General features: G+C 38.1%; 1 protein-coding gene across 2 annotated transcripts in view; it reads right to left on the bottom strand.

Moving 5' to 3' along the window:
• Window positions 1-23,007, bottom strand: part of LOC126182476 (pantothenate kinase 3) — a 164,265-nt gene that overhangs the window by 71,357 nt on the left and 69,901 nt on the right. For both annotated transcript variants that reach the window (XM_049924852.1, XM_049924857.1), the window contains exon 2: window positions 19,635-19,733. The gene's annotated coding sequence lies outside the window, so the exon portion shown is untranslated. The remainder of the gene's footprint in view (window positions 1-19,634; window positions 19,734-23,007) is intronic.

Genomic DNA, 23,007 nt, shown 5'->3' with positions numbered 1-23,007 from the left:
GAGTGAAATAATACCCAACACATGTGAAGCTAATTACGCTGTCCTGAAGGATGAGTTCATGAAGGCAAGTCAAGTAAATTAAGTCTGTAAAGTTACAGATAATATTTTTGGTGTTGTAGACGTGTTTGAAACACACTAGGCCTATATTATTAGAGATTATATACCTACATGGCCAATGAGCTATGGTTTACTTTGTTTCTGAGTAGGCATTTTCAGTTCGCTACTGTTACAAACTTTTGTTCCAGGATACAAAACAGTTCGCAACGAATTTACTTTTTTATTACCGTTTCTCTGTTTGCCGAGGCGTCAACTGCCCGCAATTTTTCAATTACAGCATTGTATGCTGCTGTCTTTTTGTCTCGGTCACTATATTCTTTACTTTTAATCTTCCACAAACATGGGTGGTTTCTATATATTTCAATGAATTCACTTACAAACTCTCGAGAACACTGAGAGTATCAGCCATTTTAGTGCCCTGTGCGCAAAAACACTAGACTGAGCAAACAGCTGTTTCGCGCCAGATTTGCGGCGATCTCTTGTCCACACGCTCCAACTTGTCTGCGCAGATGTGGTTTGAACCCACAGATTTGAGAGGTTTCGCTCAAACCTCCAACTCCAACTTCCAGGTTTGCACACACCTCAGGTTGGTGCAAATCTTCTGTCCACACGCAACGATCTGTCTGCGCAGAAGTGATGTGCGCAGACATTTGCGCAGACAGATCATTGTGTGTGGACAGGCCTTAATACTTGGTCCATAGATCATGATTGTGACACTTCATAATGACGTAGAACGTGTCAGTTTAACTACAGGGTCTTGGCATGCCATAATTCAAGGTTTTTTAATAAGTTGCAAGATGACTGATTTGTATCAAAAAATTCATCTATTGGGTAGAAGGAGTTGTTATTCGGAAATTATTTTAATTTGTTTTTAAATGTTGGTTAGTTATCTGTCAGACTTTGCTGCTATTTGATTAGTGACCAAACATTATTGTGGCAGCATAATTCGCCCCTTTCTGTGCAAAAGTAAGATTTAACCCAAAATACGGACAATCAGACTTTCACCTAGTGTTGCATATCGCTATTGCTTTTCAATTGGGATGGGTTATTAGCAACAAATTTCATAACTGAATGCATACACAAACACACACACACACACACACACACACACACACACACACACACACACACACACACACACACACACACATATATATATATATATATATATATATATATATATATATATATATATATATATACAAACCTACTGTGAATATCCCTAGTTCCTTAAATAAGCGTCTGAAAGAGCTCCAGCTATTATTCTGATTACATACTTTTGTGCAATGAATACTTTTTTCTTAGTGATGAATTACCCCAAAATGTTGTACGAAAGCAGAGAATGAACATAAGCATTGTAAACTAATTTGCTTACAAGTTTATCACCAAAATTTGCAATAATCCTAATAGCATAAATAGCAGGACTCAAAGATTTCAGCAGATCATCAATCCATTTCTTCCAGTTCAATCTCTCATCAATGCTTACACCCAAAAAGTTGGAATATTCTGCCTCTGTTACAGACTTCTGTTCACTCTGTATTTACTATTGTGTTGTGCTATTTACTGTACAGAACTGTATATATTGTGTTATATAAAAATTTGATGAGAGTCCATTTGCTGAGAACCACTTAATAAATTTCTGAAATACATTATTTTCAATTTCCTCAGATAATTCTTGTTTGTTGGCTGTGATTACATTACTTTTATTATTGGTAAAAGTAACTAGCTTTGCGTCTTCATGAGTGTAGGGTGGCAATTCATTAATATACGCTCCTGGAAATTGAAATAAGAACACCGTGAATTCATTGTCCCAGGAAGGGGAAACTTTATTGACACATTCCTGGGGTCAGATACATCACATGATCACACTGACAGAACCACAGGCACATAGACACAGGCAACAGAGCATGCACAATGTCGGCACTAGTACAGTGTATATCCACCTTTCGCAGCAATGCAGGCTGCTATTCTCCCATGGAGACGATCGTAGAGATGCTGGATGTAGTCCTGTGGAACGGCTTGCCATGCCATTTCCACCTGGCACCTCAGTTGGACCAGCGTTCGTGCTGGACGTGCAGACCGCGTGAGACGACGCTTCATCTAGTCCCAAACATGCTCAATGGGGGACAGATCCGGAGATCTTGCTGGCCAGGGTAGTTGACTTACACCTTCTAGAGCACATTGGGTGGCACAGGATACATGCGGACGTGCATTGTCCTGTTGGAACAGCAAGTTCCCTTGCCGGTCTAGGAATGGTAGAACGATGGGTTCGATGATGGTTTGGATGTACCGTGCACTATTCAGTGTCCCCTCGACGATCACCAGTGGTGTACGGCCAGTGTAGGAGATCGCTCCCCACACCATGATGCCGGGTGTTGGCCCTGTGTGCCTCAGTCGTATGCAGTCCTGATTGTGGCGCTCACCTACACGGCGCCAAATATGCATACGACCATCATTGGCACCAAGGCAGAAGCGACTCTCATCGCTGAAGACGACACGTCTCCATTCGTCCCTCCATTCACGCCTGTCGCGACACCACTGGAGGCGGGCTGCACGATGTTGGGGCGTGAGCGGAAGACGGCCTAACGGTGTGCGGGACCATAGCCCAGCTTCATGGAGACGGTTGCGAATGGCCCTCGCCGATACCCCAGGAGCAACAGTGTCCCTAATTTGCTGGGACGTGGTGGTGCGGTCCCCTATGGCACTGCGTAGGATCCTACGGTCTTGGCGTGCATCCGTGCGTCGCTGCGGTCCGGTCCCAGGTCGACGGGCACGTGCACCTTCCGCCGACCACTGGCGACAACATCGATGTACTGTGGAGACCTCACGCCCCACGTGTTGAGCAATTCGGCGGTACGTCCACCCGGCCTCCCGCATGCCCACTATACGCCCTCGCTCAAAGTCCGTCAACTGCACATACAGTTCACGTCCACGCTGTCGCGGCATGCTACCAGTGTTAAAGACTGCGATGGAGCTCCGTATGCCATGGCAAACTGGCTGACACTGACGGCAGCGGTGCACAAATGCTGCGCAGCTAGCGCCATTCGACGGCCAACACCGCGGTTCCTGGTGTGTCCGCTGTGCCGTGCGTGTGATCATTGCTTGTACAGCCCTCTCGGAGTGTCCGGAGCAAGTATGGTGGGTCTGACACACCGGTGTCAATGTGTTCTTTTTTCCATTTCCAGGAGTGTATATTGAGAACAATTAGGGACCCAAGACTGAACCCTGTATGACATCATAATTGATACCTCCCTAGTTAGAGCACTCTGCTGATTTTTGCAGACTTTCTACACTATTAATTTCAACCTTCTGCATGCTTCCAATTAAATATAATTAAATCATTTGGCACTGCCCCACTCATGTCACAATACCTAAACTTATCTAGAAAAATTCCATGATTCACACAATCAAAAGCCTTTCAGAAATCACAGGAAATCCCTATTGGTGTAGTTCGGTTATTCAGAGTATTTAATGCTTTATCTGTGAAAGCATATACTGCTTTTTCTGTTGAAAAGACTCTGAAAACCAAATTGGCATTCTATTAGTACATAATTTTTACAAATACGTGAATGCATTGATTTTTCAATAATTTTGGACAAAGCTGTGGCACTGGATGGTAGTTGTTGGCATCAAACCTACCCCTCCCCCCTCTTTATTATGGAATGGTATAACAATAGTATGTTTCAATCTATCAGGAAAAATACCCTGTTTCAGTGAGCAATTACATATGTATCTGTGAATCCTACATATCTGTTGGGAACAAGGTATTATTACTTTGTTGGAGATGCCATCAGTTCAATTCATTCTTTTACTATTGAGTGAGTTTATTATTTTCCTAACTTCAGAAAGAGAGGTGGTAGAATTTCAGTTTTATCAAATTGCAGGGATTCGCCTCTTCCATATATAGATTTGACTTTTGCAATGAACACCTGGATCCTATTTTCTCTACAACACTTAAAAAATGATTATTAAAAATATTTTCAACATCTGACTATGTTAATAAAATTTTCATTCAGTTTGATGGTAATACAGTCTTCCTGTGCTCTTTGACTCTCTGTTTCCCTTTCAACAATATTCACAATTGTGTTAATTTTATTATCAGGGTTGCTAACCTCAGATATAAAAATTTACTCCTGGATTTTTTAATAACTTTTCCTAATATAATACAGTAGTTTTTATAATATTTGGCTGTTTCTGTGTCATTGCTCTTTCTTGCTGTTAGATGCATTTCATTTTCTGGTTGCTAGACACTTTTATCTCTTTAGTAATAGTACAGAAGTTTTTATAATATTTGACTGTTTCTTTGTCATCACTCTTTTTTGCTGTTAGATATAGTTTTATGGTTGCAAGATATTTATTCCTTCAGAAAGCCATGGTTTTTACATGGTTTCTTACAATTACATTTCACTGTCTTCTTAAAAAATTATTTACAAAAATACTCATATAAGTATCATGTAATAATATAATATTTTAATTACATAAGGTAACTGCTGCAATCTACATTTGCAATTGTTAAATCATTACTTGAACACACCCCTTTGGAGCAATGTTTTGCATTACTGTGTGGAGCCATGTCATGTACTGTAATTAGCTCTGCATCATGGTCAGAAAGTCCATTCTTAACAGTGCTAATGTGTATTTGATTAAATTTATCTTGGACTATGAAAATATTTTCTATTGGTGTGCTACTTTCCTGTATTACCTGAGTATGAAAATCAATAACCGATGTCAAATTGAAAGGATTTACTAATACTTCAAGCTCATTCTTCCTATGAGACTCTACACTGAAATCCCCATAAATTATAATTTGTTTCCCTCTGTCTGAAACAGTTAGGAATTTCCCCATGGGCACAGATACATAATTAAAAGTATAAAATTACCAGTAAGTAGTTTAAGCTTACATGCTTCTATATGTTTCTCTACCAATTTTTTTTTAATTTTTCACACTATGATAACTTTTAATATACATGGCAACTCTTCCTTTTTCCATTTTGTCTCTGCTTACATGTGCTGAGAGCTCACACCCACTTATATTTACCTTTTCCATATCTCTGACTATATGATGTTCAGACAGACATTGTACACCTAGTGCATTCTCCGTTTCTTATTTTCTAAACAAACAAGAAATTCATCCATTTGTTTTTTAATCACTTAATATGCTGATGCAATACACTAATATTATTTTTCATTGTACTTTTGTAAGACTCTTCTGATATTTTAAGATCTTTAATACCTTCCAGTTTGAGCTTCTCATTGTGCTTGATTCTTTTCACTGTTGTATGACTGAAAAAACAATGAGTTTTTTATTTTGTTTACTTTATTAACTGCACATTTCTACTATTGGGCTTAACTAAAACTAAACTACTGTTCAATGTACTGTGAAAGTTAGAAGTATATAATGAGCAGTAGTAAGAGAAAAGACCACACAGGAAAGTAATGAGCAGTTCCCATGAAGCAACTCATAATAGTACCTGAGGAAAATGAGCATTGTGATTTTCTTGCTGTAAACAATAAAAGATCACTAAACCGTAAAAAAAAAATACTGGATGTAAATGAAGCAAAGCTACATCACCCCCTAGAATTAGTTTTTCTTCAGAGGTTCTCCTTTTCCCTTAAGAAATTGAAAATGACTTGCTCCACATTTGTGAATTTCTTTGCTAATGTATATAATACCTCTCATTCGACTCTAGGTAAAAAAATTGGAGCAAAAAATTGTATTCCTTTGCATCTTACAGTTCCATATCACAGCTCGACCAAGAACTGTTTGTGTTCTCGATACTGGTCACAGTTACTGTGATACTTAATGTCCTAGTACTCTGCAGCATAAAATTAGAAGGGTCTGCAGTGAACAATGTAATGCCCAGCTACTTTACATTTGGTTCATTTTAGGCAATACATAGCTGTGTACTAAATGTCGTTAATATATCGAAATGCTTTTTGAAGTTAGGAAGAAAGCCACATCTCACTAGAATTTAAATTGTTTTATTTGTACATACTGTCTCATGCCGCCACATGCAATCAGGCTTACAGCTCAGATGCTGATAGTTTGTGCAAGTAGATGCTCGTTTCTCAAATTTGTGATGCAGCGTATAATTGTATTTACTGCTGGTAGAAAATAATGAAGAAGACATCCACTGAAGGTGCTTCATAAGTCAAAGAAGCAAAACATGAATGGCAATAAACAAACTGCCTTCAATTAGTTGCCTTGACAGAACATACCTTCGTGAGTTTTGAAGCAACTAAGGAACGACAGAGTAGAGAAAAATGCTAAAATATTTGTATAAATTAAATTTTAATGCAGCCCACTCTCTTAATTTAAAATAATACCTACGTTAATTCTACATAAATTCACTGAATGTGAATATATTGGCGCCAGCTTTGTTAATTATAGATATACTACCTATCAGTGACATAAAAATCTGTGACAGACAGAGACTCAAAGCCAGAGTTCCCTCTTGTCAAAGCAGTTGCCCTAACCACTTTAGATATCCATGCTCGACGATTTATTCTGAATTAACTTCAGGTGGCTGTCAATAACCATTAATTACTGTTCATTCAAACAAAAATGTAAATAATACCTATGTGTTACTTTCAAGCTGAAAACATTAATGAAAATTCTGGCACTGATATGAACACCAAAACTCCTGCAGTGTGCCCCATAACAGCTGTTTCTGTTAGAAGTGTAGTTGGTTTATCAGCTCAAAGTATCAGAAAAGAAAAATTGAGAGGTAATTAAAGTAAGTAAGAATTAAATTTTTGCAAGGAAAGAACCAATATTTATAAAACAAAGTAGCATTATTGTCATCCGAAGCTAAAAGCAGTGGCAGTTCACAGCTTTAACATGTGAACAGTAATGAATTTAAAACCTTATGTGACTTGTTTTTAAGTAGGTGTTTATCATAACTTCTTTCGTTAGCGTTTCATTTTGTAAAAGTTGTCATTTCGTCAGATTAGTTCTGTTTTGTAAGATATCCATTTTGAGCCGTAGTAGTAAGCAGTTATCATTTCACATTTACTCAGTTTCAGTATGCCATCAATCATAATGGTTTACTTCATATAAGTCAAAGGAGCTGCCTTCTGCTTTTCTTTCTGTACTACATCTATTCTGTGGCTATGACATGTCACTTAACAACTACAGTGTCAGCTCGGGAAAACAGAACGTGATCAAACACACTGAGATTTACCACTACATCACTGAGCTCAATATACTTATCAAGCACTTCTCGAACAGTGAACTAGTGCAACATGAGTGTAAGTGATATGCAAGACGCTGTAAAAGCCCATCCACTTGCAACAATCTACGAAAATCTATAGGGCAAAAAAATGCAGCCTTTTGACAGCTGTCCGCAGCTCGTGGTCATGTGGTAGCGTTCTCGCTTACCGCGCCCGGGTTCACGGGTTCGATTCCCGGCGGGATCAGGGATTTTCTCTGCCTCATGATGACTGGGTGTTGTGTGATGTCCTTAGATTAGTTAGGTTTAAGTAGTTCTAAGTTCTAGGGGACTGATGACCATAGATGTTAAGTCCCATAGTACTCACAGCCATTTGAACCTTTTTTTTTTTTTGGCAGCTGAAACTATGCTGGCACTCCAATCAGCTAGCATGTAGTAATAGTATGACATCAACTGAGAAATTGTGGTTTTTTTATGTTACTTCCATATTTCCCAGCGCAGTAGAAACAACAGGTAAACCTGCTCCAGGAAAAGCATGATGATCTTTTTCCTTGACTACAAGCGCCTCTGCTCATTGACTGAAAAACAGCGCCACAATTAATGCAGAGCTCTAGGTGGGCACATGGCAAAAATTAAAGTGAACCAACAAGTCGAAACACTTAGGAATGTTGACAGTTATCTCGTTCTGTTGCAGGATAATGCCTGCCCACTTGTTGCCAAGGTTGTTTCGCCTACACTGCAAAATTTTCGCCAGGACCCCTTACACATCCTCCATACAGTGAAGATTTCTTTCAGTGCGATTTCCATGTTTTTGGAGAGCTGAAGGAAGACATTCATGGCTATCAATTTATTTGGGCAAAGGGGTGAACACCTGGTTAAAATTGTGGTTCCATGGCAAACCACAAACATTTTTCCGTAAAGATAATGACCATCTGCTCTCAAAGTGAGATAAATATATTAACAGTTATGGTGATTACTTTTGAAATAGTAAGCAGTTTAATCACTGTCTTCCATCTGCCTCGTTTTCATTTAACTGTCTCTTATATTTGTTATTTTCCAACACTAAAAAAATAAATGCAGTTAACTGAAGCCTTCGATTCTGTTTTGGAGACTTACAAACAGTCACCTCCCAGTGCAAACTAGGCTTTGGGGTACGCTACAGATCAGTATGCCATCTCAATTAGGTTGTCATTTTCACATTCACTGACTTCCCAACACACAACTAACTTGTTTTTTGATCAGACGGAAATCGTAAAATCAAAGAAACTTATTCCTGACAGAGGACACTCTTATATATAAATAACATCGAATACTGCGGAACAAACATATATTACGTTAATAAGGAAGTCCAAGAATTTGTTACAAATGAGGAGATGAAAAAAAGTCTAGTAGCATTTACTGTCATGATCAGTCTCTAAAGGCCTGTCCACATGCAAAGATCTGTCTGCACAAATATTTGCACACATCACTTCTGTGCAGACAGATTGTTGCATGTGAACAGGAGATTTGCGCAGATATGAAATGTGTCCAATCCTGGGAGTTGGAGTTAGAGGTTTGAGCAAAATTGCTCAAAGCTGTGGGCACCAACCACATCTGCACAGCAAACTGTATGTGTACAAATAGGATATCGCCGCAAATCTGGATCGCAAAATGAGTTTTAGTCAGCTGTTTCATCTCTCTAGTGTTTCTCGTCTGCAGGTGCATAGTGCATTTTAAAATGGGTGTATAATCTATCTGTAAGCTCATGAGTGAGCGAAAAAGTCCCCACTCTGCCTTCTATCGGTTGTTTCACAAAGTTGTACCTGCCCTCCCATGGTACATGGGCTTTAAATCTGTGGCAACGAAGTGTACAGATACACATACATTTGAGGAACATTTCCTTTTATATAAAGTGCACCACACAGAATATAAAAGATGATTACATGCTTTTGAAACACAATGTTAGAGAGTAAATTATATTGATATAAGTAGGAAGTCAGGATGTATATATCTACAACAAATAGAGAACTAAATGCCTGTTCACTAGAGTGCATCTTTATCTAGTATTTCCTAAAACAGTGGTTATATTCCAACAGAATTTTGAAAACCGTATAGTTAAATTATTCTGTTGAATTTAAAGCTTATTCTTGCTACTAAGAGGTAGAAGTTTTCTTTGAATGGCTTCACTGAGATGCAACAATTCTTGCTAAACGAAGAATGTTTAAAAACTAAGGAGGAAGTTGTAATTTTGCGTTTTGTACTAGTCCGATTCACACCACTTTTTTGTCATGGTTTTAACCACACCTGAAAGGTATCTGTATAACTTTAGATATATAGGCTATTTAGTAAGTTATCAGGTGTCAAAAAGGTTACAGGTGTTTTGGAAGTATCAGGGATTATTTATTTTGTATAAAAATGGCTTAGAGACTTTATATTAAATTCTGTTATAAGAATGGGATAAAGACATCAGAAATTTATAAGTGTTGAACATTGCTTTTGGTGAGCCTGCTATGAGTAAAATAAGGCTTTACAAGTAGTATAAGCGTTTCAAAGATGGCTGTGAGGACACTGAAGAAGACAAGGGTCCTGATTCCCCAGCACATCAAATGACTGTGAACGATAGCCAAATCGCAAGCAGAGATGTCGGTGATGAGGGTGGCATATCAGTTGGCATATGCAATGGAATTATTTCAGGTAAATCTGTTACAAAGTTGTTGAATTGAATAAAAATAGTGGCGAATGCATATTGCTTGGGATTATTTGATGAAGTTAATAGCGATAAAGAACTATAGAAGGGAATCATAATAAGTGACAAAACATAAGTTGCGGGTATAACATTAAATCTGAGGCTCAGTCGTCCCAGAGGAAGCAAACTGGATCACCAATCCGAAAAAAAGCTCGACAAGTGCGACCATGAAACGAACAATAAGGAGTACTACTTACAAGTTCGACATCTTGTGCACGAAACTATCTGTTAAGAAAAGTCTGGATATGTGGCGGAGAAATTCGTGGTTCTTGCACCATAATATTGCACTTCATCACATTTCGTTGCATATTCGTAAATTTTTGCCCAAAGACAATATTGTAATGATGCCCTAGCTCCCATATTCGGACCAAGCAGGGTAACACAGTGATGAGGACACTGGACTTGCACTCGGGAGGACGACGGTTCAAATCCGCATCCGATCATCCTGATTTAGGTTTTCCGTGATTTCCCTAAATCGCTTAAGGCAAATGCCAGGATGGTTCCTTCGGAAGGGCACGGTCGCTTTTCTTCCCCATCGTTACCTAATCCGAGCTTGTGCTGTGTCACTAAGGACCTCATTATCGATGGAATGTTAAAACACTAATCTCTTCCTTGAATATTCGGTTTATGTCACTTTTATTTGTTCCCAAAAATAAAGAAAACTGTAAATGGCAGTCTTTTACAGCATAAATGAGATTAAATACACATCACTGAGAGGACTAAAGCTGTCCCAACGAAGTTCCAGAAGTGTTACGGAATTTGGAAAAAGCTCTGGCATAAGTGAATGGTGAATATTTTGAAGGGAATAACATTGATGCAGACTAATGAATAAAGCCAGCATTAGATTGAATATTCACTACGATAATCCTATTGCTTCCACTAATACTGTCCATTATATCATCAATGCCAGGAGCCATACAACATTTTCTAAAGATAAGCTGTCCCAACGAAGTTCCAGAAGTGTTACGGAATTTGGAAAAAGCTCTGGCATAAGTGAATGGTGAATATTTTGAAGGGAATAACATTGATGCAGACTAATGAATAAAGCCAGCATTAGATTGAATATTCACTACGATAATCCTATTGCTTCCACTAATACTGTCCATTATATCATCAATGCCAGGAGCCATACAACATTTTCTAAAGATAAGCTGTCCCAACGAAGTTCCAGAAGTGTTACGGAATTTGGAAAAAGCTCTGGCATAAGTGAATGGTGAATATTTTGAAGGGAATAACATTGATGCAGACTAATGAATAAAGCCAGCATTAGATTGAATATTCACTACGATAATCCTATTGCTTCCACTAATACTGTCCATTATATCATCAATGCCAGGAGCCATACAACATTTTCTAAAGATAATATTGTTATCCAGTTTCGTCGATATAAAAGAAGTTTCTGCTCTTTTAATTTCCTTACTTATATCAGGTATCTGAATAGCCAGTCAATTACATCAGTTATTTCTACCAGAATCTTTCTTTTAGTTGCAGATTTCTTTGTGAGAAATCCCATTTTATGCAGTGTCTTGTGCGAAACAACTTTCTACCATGGAAAATGGATTTTTTGTTTTATTGGAATAAGTAATTTGTGTAATGCTGGCGCTATTGATTTTCTTGTTTATTTGGCTGATATAAAAGTCCTCCATCGTTTCCCGAATTACCGATATTTTATAGCTGCCTTTAACGATGCGCTTCCTCCTAAAAGTGTTAGTGCTCATTCTAGGCGATTCAAGTAAGCTATGTGGTTTATTTTCATTTTTCTTTCTGATACATACTTTCGTGACTTTTATATAAAATTCAGGCCTTTGGTTGGGACTCGCAACGTTAACCAACACCTCTTTTTGATTCAATTCTTCAATACATGCTGTTATTACATTGACGAATGAATGCTCTCTACTTCGAAAATACCTCTATTTGTATTATGCACAGTTTCTCGCTATCTAGTATGCATATCCATCGCTTCTGAATAACTATGAGTATCACAAAATATTCAAACTGAACTGACTTACTCTAGCAACTAAAATCGCACAACAACACTTTCAGACAGGAAACAGGCAACTGATTTTGGGTATGCCATTATTGCACAAGGAGGGTCTGTCCTGGGAGCGCCACTTCCCTACCAAAACCGCTATTTACTCATGAGTTTGCTGACAAACTATTCTGAGGACTTCCAATGACGATGGATGATCTGAAACACAGCTTTAGATTTATCTTATAGTTAATACTAACTATTGTCTTTTGAAACTGTGTTCGCTTATCTGTAAGATAAAAAGCATATACATAATAATTGAGGGAAATGGCTGCAGATATTGACTCAAAGTTTTACTCAAGCCCACTTGTGTATGTTACCGATAGAAAACATTTCATCAAACTGATGTGTCATTAGTACATGGATAACTGGACAGAAATTCTAGTTCTGCTTGCTTTGTAGTTAGCAATCTGTCTCATTATGTTGACCCAGTAAAGGGATTGATAGAGTATTTTCACTCACCTCTGTCCTACAGCATAATTGTACATGACAGTGTAGCAAACAAAAGCAGGCCCTATTTATTATAAAGAAAAGTGCATCCAGAATCTTGTGTTAAGCTGATAATGAAAGATCTTGCAGAACTGTTTTTGGGGATATAGGTATTCTACACTTGCTTTATTTCCTAAAATACTATATCGTTCATTACAAGAGTGATTTAGATGTGAACTATAAAAATCAATACCACAATACTAGAAGTAAAACTTTCGAGATAGACTATGAGTCCCTGTCTCTCATGAGATCAGAATGTAGATTTATATTCTGGTGTGGATTTCTACAATAGGTTGTTGGTAGACGTCAGACAGTGAATTAAAATCCTGACACAGAAATGAACTAAACTATTTTTACTTACATCTTCTAAGAACAGATTAGATTGCAAACATGTCTAAAACTGTTAAGATATTATCTATAATTTGTCAGAATTGGTATATTACAGAATTCATCATTATTAAATCTTGCTTCAGGACATTGTAAATAACTTCCCATGTTGTTTCAAAACTGTAATAGAGAATTCTAGCTTCTTGTAGCATCCTCCTTTTACCAGAAATATTAACATCAGCATCAGCTGCTCATGGGCAGTAATTGCTCTCCTCATACAAGTATTTTTCCATATTATACAAGGGGTTATGAGTGTTAACATATAGTTAAATTTTTCCATACACATCCACAAATAATTACGCAACACCTTAGTCACTTTCCACTGAAATGTCTTTTCTAGACCGACAGGTGGCTGTCAGCAGTAAAGTGGAGTTTGTAACATGTGAACCCACCACATTTGCAGTGATTTATTCCATGTCCCACTATTTGGGCAGATGTCTGTCAGGCAGATCGATGTGTGTGGACCAGCCTTAACCCTTTCAGGATGCGAGGTCCGTATACATGGCCTGATGCGGCAGTCACTATGGGACACAAGGCCCATATATGTGGCCTGATTGTTGTGTCACACTCCCAGCACTGTATCTAGGGACTGGCTTGGATGATCTACACAGGACAGGGCGCATCCTGACAAAAGGGTAATTGTTCTGGCTAATTTCAGACGGGGGTCGTCACCACTTTCTTGTTATATGTCATAATAGCAAAGAAAAGAGGAGAGACACCAAAGAGTCATTTTCAGTTTCGGAAGAGTCTCGTGAAGGTGCTCGTGGGCGACGTCAGGGCTCAATTAACCCATCAAGGAAGAGGCCACGTTCTGAGCATGGTGACCAAACAGGATGGACAGCCTGTACCATGCTATCACGTGAATAGACATCGGAAAACATGGTGACTGTGTCGTTCGCAGTGATCGCTCCAACCAAGGAGGGCGAAAACGATCCCCCTTTTTTTGCAAAACTTGTCCGTCCAACCCTTCCCTTCATGTGCCTGAGTGCTTCAACAGGTATCACAAACTAGCAAAGTACCAAAAGGACTTGTAAAATATGGTTGCTTACCGAAAAATCGATATGCCAAAGTTGTAAAGTTTGTTTTAAGTCAATTTTATGAAATTTTGTAGTTTATTGACATAAATTAAATTTTTCATCCTTCAAAATGGACTTTTTATTTTTCTTCCCATGCACGTCCCATAAGAGATAAAATTGTATTTTATATGTCATTTTAAAGCTAAAACTTTAAAGAATAAGATACACCTAATTTTAATATGGCAAATTCAATGTTTCACCTCTCAACTAAAAAAGTAACAAAAAATCAACTTTTTCATTTTTCTATTTTAACACCACCGCCAAGTCAAAAAGTGCGCGATATGGAATAATGAAATTATTACTGGCAAGTAAATAGCGTGTTTTAAGCTTCATTACAAAAAAATTTACACCAATAAGTGAAAAACTGTAGATTTTGTAAGCGATGAAAGAAATCTAAGGGATACAGAACCCACACAGTGCCACCGAATTGCTCCGCTTTGGGGAAACGCGCTCCATCCCGAAAGTGTTAACAACAATACCGCAGAAAAGACATGCAACTCTCAGCGATGTTGTAATTCAACTTAGGGTCTCTGGAAGGCATTTATCCACTGATGCATTATTAACTGACATTTAAATTATAGGAAATCATACTAAGGGTGATGTGTTTATGATGAATCTCCAATAAGCCAGTCTTAAAATGGCATATTGTCATAATATGCAAGTTATATTATGAAAACAACGAAATACGACGAAACCAGTTTGGGATCACCAACATTGTCATTTCTGAGTAAGCTGAGCATGTCATGAATGTGATATTTCTACATATACATCTGCATCCATACTCCGCAAGCCACCTGACGATGTGTGGCGGGGGGTACCTTGAGTACCTCTTTCGGTTCTCCCTTCTATTCCAGTCTCGTATTGTTCATGGAAAGAAGGATTGTCGGTATGCCTCTGTGTGGGCTCTAATCTCTCTGATTTTACCCTCATGGTCTCTTCGCGAGATATACGTAGGAGGGAGCAATATACTGCTTGAGTCCTCGGTGAAGGTATGTTCTCGAAACTTCAACAAAAGCCCTTACCGAGGTACTGAGCGTCTCTCCTGCAGACTCTTCCACTGGAGTTTATCTATCATCTCCGTAACGCTTTTGCAATTACTAAATGATCCAGTAACGAAGTGTGCTGCTCTACGTTGGATTTTCTCTATCTCTTCTATCAACCCTATCTGGTACGGATCCCACACTGCTGAGCAGTATTCAAGCAGTCGGCGAACAAGCATAATGTAACCTGCTTCCTTTGTTTTCAGATTGTATTTCCTTAGGATTCTTCCAATGAATCGCAGTCTGGCATCTGCTTTACCGACAATCAACTTTATATGATCATTCCATTTTAAATCGCTCCTAATGCGTACTACCAGATAATTTATGGAATTAGCTGCTTCCAGTTGCTGACCTGCTATATTGTAGTTAAATGATAAGAGACGTTTCTTTCTATGTATTTGTCTCTTTCAAGAGACAGCTGCATTCCAAAAAGAAGTAGTGACCCATATAAGGTGGAATGGCTAGCAAATCAGCGTCCATATTTGAGCACTACCTAACATTTGGAGATAGTACTGCAAGCGACTACACTCTCATAACCTTGAAGATGAATTCATTTACTCAGAAACAGGTAATGAAGTGAGTTTGCAACACATATTGCTAAAAATGCAAACAAAATTGAAGAAATAGAAAGATTGATCAAAATGGTCTAGACAGTTAGGACAAGGCAGTTTTTTACACATTAATTTACTTTGCAGGTCGCACAACACACCTGACAACAGGCGTATTTCTTAGAGGATCTATTTCAAAACATATACATAATTATCCTTTATAATACAAAAACAAAAATACACTGCCAGAAAAAAATTAGTACACCCTTTTATCGATTTCCAATTCACTTTAGTCTGATTGTTGCAACATTGCATATGGATTAATTCATAGATCAATAGCACAAGCAGTTCTGAGATACTAAGTATCGACCCATGCTGCGACACCCATACTAGTACATGATGAAGCCTCCACAGGCAGTCATGCAGTCGCTGACTCTGGCATCTATTCGCTTGTAGAGATGGTGTATACTGTCCTCCAATACGTTATTCCATACCTGCTCGACCTGTTCACATAGTTCTGTAACAGTTGTTGGTAGACGAGCCACATAAGTCACTTCTCGACCCATCATACCTCACAACTCCAGAGAACATGCTGGCCAGGGAAGTTGCTGTACATCTTGCAGGACATGTTGAGTTGCACGGACAGTTTGTGGGTGAGCATTATTATGTTGGAACATCGCATCATCTTACGATTGCAAAAACGGCAAAAGGATTGATCTAAAACATTCTGCATGTACCGAGCACTCGTTAGCTTCCCCTATAGAAACACCAAAGTGGAAGAAAGGTTCTAGCTTATCATAGTACAGACAGCAAGGACTGGATTGGGACCAGTGTGTCTTGGATAAATGCACTCTACGAGACAGCACTCATCAGGTCTACGTCATTCATGCAAATGACCATTACTTGCATGCAGACAGAATCTGCTTTCATTGTTGAAGACCGCAGCATGCCATTCCATCTTCCCCGTGATTCTCTGACAACACCAGTGGTGCTGAGGTGGGAGTGGAAGAAGCGCTAGAGGTGTGCATGCCTATAGTCCCACTGCTAATGAGCAGTTCGAAACAGTTCATGTTGACACACTTGGGCTTACAAGGCCTCTTATCTGTACGGTGGTAGCTGTACAATCTACCACTGCCTTACAATACGACGATATTGGCGGGCGTCTGTGCTGCATGGACGTCCAGAACCTCATCTATGGGTACGAGAATGTTTACATCACCTCTGACGCCAGCACTGTTTTACCACTGACGCAGCACATCCAAGTTGTATAGCAGTTCTGCGAAAGGACTGCCTCGCCACGTGGAATACCAAAATTTGATTCCTTTCAAACCCTCTCATTTGGCTTTCAGAAGCACAAGAGTGTCTCTGTTGCATGGTTGTCTGCTTTCTCTGTCCGTTTGCACCACACTGTGCCTTTTGGCTGTGAGTGTTCCCCATTACAAGGTAGACACAGATGGTGCACTGGTTGCTATGCTACTAGGCTATCTGTTGGTTGATGATGTAGAAACCATTATAAGTACACCTACTATCCCACAGATGGTGTATGGTGTCATGAGATCAAAATCGATGTTGTCTTTCCATGTGTTCTATTTTTTTCCAGCAGTGTATATGTAATTATCGTTTGATGCTCGAAACTCGTCTGGTAATATGGTAAAGTACTTCTATGAGTAAAGCAAGTTCTCCACGTACATGGCTGGAAACGACATCATGATTCCTGGCAACAGGAAGAAGCTACAACGATCTAGAAATTTCTGCTGCAATTTCGAAACAAGTATTGACTGAATTCACACTTAATACATGCTAAGCTATTAAGGCTGCCATGAAAGAGGATTTCATGAATGCAACTAAAAGAGCGCAGTTCTGTAATATACCAGTTCTGATTAGTTAGCGACTATACTTTTACAGTTTTATATGTGTTTGAAACTCTGTATATTCTTAGAAATTGTAGGCATGGCCAATGAGCTGTAGTTTAGTTTGTTTCAAAGATGGGACTTTTAATTCCCTACCTGAAGTCTACCAGCAATCTCTTACAGACTTTTGCACTAGAATATAAAACTTCATTCTGAACTCCAGATTTTGATTCATAATCCATCTCGAAAGTTCTAATTCGAATATTGAGGCAGTGAATTCTACAGTGCATTTTTAATTCGCTCTTGTTCTGAACCATACATTACTTTAGGAAATAAATAAAGTGTAAGAATACCTATGTCCCTGCAATATCTTCCATTATCGGCTTAACACAAGATTCTGAGTGCACTTTTCTCTAGAATAAATAGGGTTACTTTTTTTGCTACAGAGTCATGTGGGTTTATGGTGTAGGACAATACTGAGTGAACGTATGCTTGGAGTGCATTTACCAGATCAACATAGTGAGACGTATTTATAACTGAAAAACTGGTAGAGCTAGAATTTTGGTTCAGTTATCCACAAACTAATGAGCTCTCAGTTTGATGAAATGGTTTTTATCTGTAGCAACTACAATAGGGCTTGAGTAAAAGCTCTGTGGCAATATCTGCTGGCATCTCCCTCAGTTATTGCCTGTATGCTTTTTGTCTCACACATAAGTGCATACAGTTGCAAGTGACAAGCAATAGTTACTGTTATCTACAAGTTAAACCTTAAACTATATTTCATATGATCAATCTTTGTTGGAATCATTCAGAAAGCAGAGAAGGTTAGAAGGCCACAAAGTTGGCTTCTATTTTTCGACGTCCCAAGTGCCAGATCGAATAGATTTCGCTACTTTGCTCATCTGTTTGTGGTAAACAGTCTGCAGCGAATTTTTTTCTGTTGTCATTTTCCTGTTTGACATAGGTTCCACCACTTGTAAGTTCTCTATCTATGCTTGTAGCCAACTTCCCTCTTAGCTCAAATCCTGTATTCCTCGGTCTTAATTTTCGAAAAATATGTGTGACTGCTATATATTTAAATAAATTCAGCAATATATTTTTTTCAGCACTCATGTGTATCAGCCTTTTTAAAATTGACTATGTGCACACAGACGAGAAACACAAGACTGAACAAACAGCTGACACCAACATATTTCAAACATCAGATTTGTGGTGATGTACTGACCACACATTACACATGTCTACACAGATGTCGTTGATGTTCACATCTTTGAGGGATTTTTTTCACACATACAATTCCAACTTCCATGTTTGTGCACATTTCAAATCTGCACAACTCTCCTGACCACACGCTACAATCTGTCTATGTAGATATGATGTAAACAGACCTTTGTACAGGCACAGGCACCAACAAGCTACTCCTATATCAAATAACTGCATTGGGACTTCAGATGTAGTATGTAAACAACATTGTCCTTAATTCGTTTTTACTTTGCTTTTACAGCATTACAGCTACATAATTTTAATAAAGAAATATATGATTTATAATAATAAATTCCATATCGAGTGTAAATGAAAAAGCATAGTTCCATCAAGGATATATATTCTAAGAAACAAAATAGAATTTTATTACATGCACGGTAGAATACCACAGAAATTAATTTTTTGCAGACATGTTTTAGATAAAATCAAATGGAATTGTATGTCTCAAAATAACGTGTTAGAAAGACTTGGCCAATATGTTACATGTGAGAAAAGCTGAAAAAGATATAGATATTTCTGGAAAACAGTGTGGTAACCAAACAAATTCATAACATGGTAGTGAGTCTCTTAGGCGATTATTACAAATGAATGCTCTTTTAGCCTACAGTCTCTTACATATACCTGTTGACATACAGATGACAATATATCTTTGTACAAAGGAGATACTTCCATTTAAGATGTATAAAATCATGTAAAAGAACAGTAGTTGAGGCTCTTAACAAGTGGGTGAGTGGTAATAAATATACCTGATTTCCAGTAATATGTTGTACAATGTTACTCATACTGATAAAGTAATATACGGCATTAATATCAGGGTAGTTGAATAAACTCTACTTAATCTTTTTGTATCTTTATAAATGCTATTGTAATGGATGGCACAGCAATACACTTTCATAAAAATAAAGCACTAATAACGTATTGTTGAATAAGAGGAGATGTGCAACAACAATATATTATGACTAAAGTGATATGGGATTATTTACCCATATGGTTCTTACCTGTTGTGTGGGCACTGCTGTGAATTTGTGTGTGGCAGGTCCAGTATAGATGAACACAGAAGCAGTTAGATGTATTGACACAATTCCTTCAAGACCATTCTGCAAAGACAAATTAAATTAACTCATTTATCATAAACCTCAGTATCAAAATATGCATTAGATATGAGCAAAAAAGTAAACTGTGTGTCTTTTTTCTAGCTGCACATGAGAATGAGACAAAAATAGTCGAAGATTTTTGCAGTGATAAAAGAGCTGAACTGTGTGATTACTCGCTAATTTCCTATACCATCTGCAGAATCTTGAAGGATTATCTGAGTAAAAAAATCGATTGAAAGTTTCTACCAAGATTTTATTGCCTGTATAGTAAAGACAGCAGAATCCCTTCATGATGATATCAGACAGTACTGGCAGTACATAAGTTATTTAGCCACAGATACTACTTATTCCAAGATATCTTGCTTTGTTCGATTTTTGATATATTCAAAGCACTATGAATTATTAGAATAAATTTATTTAGTAACAATATATCCTGTAATGATATGTATAAACTTTATTGTAGTAGCAGCTACCATCGAATACAGAACGATAAATTAAATATCATTATATGCTATAATATGAACAAAAACCAAGCAACTGTCATCATAGGCAGCAATTCATATTATCTTCGATTCACACTGATTACGTATGTTACATTTTTATTTAATCCATCTGGCAACAGGACATAACTTATGAAACTGACCAATAGTGCTTTCAACAGAAGCTCTGTTCAACCAGCTGACTCTAATACCACTGTAGAAAGCAACTCTGACACAAAGAAACCCAGTGACTGTTCTTTAATGAAGAATGTGAGTGGCTGACAAGGATGTGGTCAATAGTGTACACAAACATCACAATATTTCTCTTATACTGCAATATATTTCAAAACTTTTCATTTACTCAGTATTACTCCACAACCTCTCAATCGAAGCTTCACAGGTTCAATATGAATACCAGATGTATTGAGCAGTGTCATTGACTATCCAGGAGCAATTAAAGGATGATTCACATTATATGTCAATGAAATGAAACATAATTAATGGCAATAACACTGTCGAGTAGTAGTGTGTTCACATTGCATATATATATATATATATATATATATATATATATATATATATAAATGAAATGTCAATAGAGCCTCAATTTGCTTAGCCCAGGACAATATTAATCAATGAAAGGGAAGTTACGAGTTACCATCTGTGGTACAAAATGTCTGAATATAGGGTTGTTTGGGGGAGGAGAGCAGACAGCGAGGTCATCGGTCTCATTGGATTAGGGAAGGACAGAGAAGGAAGTCTTCCATACCCTCTCAAAGGAACCATTATGGCATTTGCCTGGAGCAATTTAGGGAAATCACGGAAAACCTAAATCAGGATGGCCGGACGCAGGATTGAACCAACGTCTTAGCAAATGCGAGTCCAGTGTGCTAGCCACTGCGCCACCTTGCTCGGTGTCTGAATGTAGCATTAGAATTAAGTAACTACCAATCATGAAATTTATTGATGCCGAAGCAAAAGTCATAAAGGATGTTATTTATAAAGTAAAGTACTGAGAAGTAAAAAAGGTAAGTTTCATGTAAACATTTCAAAATGAATTTCTGTGTGTGCAGTTTGGGTTCAAGCCACGGATATTTTGCGAACATATCAGAATAAAATCATAACAAGCGTTTTGTGTTACACTGTAATTTAAGTATCAATCTCTTTAACATAATATTTACACATAGTAGCATAACAGTTACATAATAGATAGTTTGGCCTTTCCTGGCTGCTGTACGACAGACAGATCACCTACATAGTTGCTTTGTGCCATTTGTTCATTTCCTTTTTGATACTTCTGTTCCTCTCACATTCGCTGAGCACTGAACTTTTTAGTTTTGTTGGATTATTTTCGATGCGAGCTTTTCTCAGACAGTTATTTTTTCTATAACTGGACATCCCCCCCATGAACCATGGACCTTACCGTTGGTGGGGAGGCTTGCGAGTCTCAGTGATACAGATAGCCATACCGTTGGTGCAACTACAACGGAGGGGTATCTGTTGAGAGGCCAGACAAACATGTGGTTCCTGAAGAGTGTCAGCGGCCTTTTAAGTAGTTGCAGGGGCAACAGTCTGGATGATTGACTGATCTGGCCTTGTAACACTAACCAAAACGGCCTTGCTCTGCTGGTACTGCGAACGGCTAAAAGCAAGGGGAAACTACAGCTGTAATTTTTCCTGAGGGCATGCAGCTTTACTGTATGGTCAAATGATGATGGCGACCTCTTGGGTAAAATATTCCAGAGGTAAAATAGTCCCCAATTTGGATCTGCGGGTAGGGACTACTCAGGAGGACGTTGTTATCAGGAGAAAGAAAACTGGCGTTCTATGTATCGGAGCATGGAATGTCAGATCCCTTAATCAGGCAGGTAGGTTAGAAAATTTAAAAAGGGAAATGGATAGATTAAAGTTACATCTAGTGGGAATTAGTGAAGTTCAGTGGCAGGAGGAACAAGACTTCTGGTCAGGTGAATACAAGGTTATAAATACAAAATCAAATAGGGGTAATGAAGGAGTAGGTTTAATAATGAATAGGAAAATAGGAATGTGGGTAAACTAATACAAACAGCATAGTGAACGCATTATTGTCGCCAAGATAGATACGAAGCCCACGCCTATGCCAATTACCTCAGCAGATGATGAAGAGATTGATGAAATGTATCATGAGATAAAAGAAATTATTCAGATAGTGAAGGGCGACGAAAATTTAATAGTCATGGGTGACTGGAACTCGATAGTAGGCAAAGGAAGAGAAGAAAACATAGTAGGTGAATATGAAATGGGAGGATGGAATGAAAGAGGAAGCTGCCTGGTTGAATTTTGTACAGATCATAACGTACTCATAGCTAACACTTGGTTCAAGAATCATAAAAGGAGGTTGTATACATTGAAGAAGCCTGGCAATACTGGAAGGTCTCAAATAGATTACATAATGGTAAGGTAGAGATTCAGGAACCAGGTTTTAAATTGTAAGACAGTTCCAGGGGCAGATGTGGACTCTGACCACAATCTATTGGCTATGAACTGTAGATTAAAACTGAAGAAACTGCAAAAAGGTAGGAATTAGAGGAGATGGGACCTGGATAAACTGAAAGAACCAGAGGTTGTAGAGAGCTTCAGGGGGAGTATTAGGGAACGACTGACATTTGAGAGATGAAATAATGAAGGTAGCAGAAGTTCAAGAAGGTAAAAAGACGAGACAGAAGAGATATTGAATTTATTGATGGAAGGAGAAAATACAAAAATGCAATAAATGAAGTGGGCAAAAAGGAATACAAACGTCTCAAAAATGAGATTGA

The sequence above is a fragment of the Schistocerca cancellata genome, chromosome 1, assembly GCF_023864275.1.
Source record: "Schistocerca cancellata isolate TAMUIC-IGC-003103 chromosome 1, iqSchCanc2.1, whole genome shotgun sequence".
In the NCBI taxonomy this organism is placed as follows: domain Eukaryota; kingdom Metazoa; phylum Arthropoda; class Insecta; order Orthoptera; family Acrididae; genus Schistocerca; species Schistocerca cancellata.
Note: the sequence above shows the minus strand (reverse complement) of the source record. Positions and strands in the feature narration are given on the sequence as shown.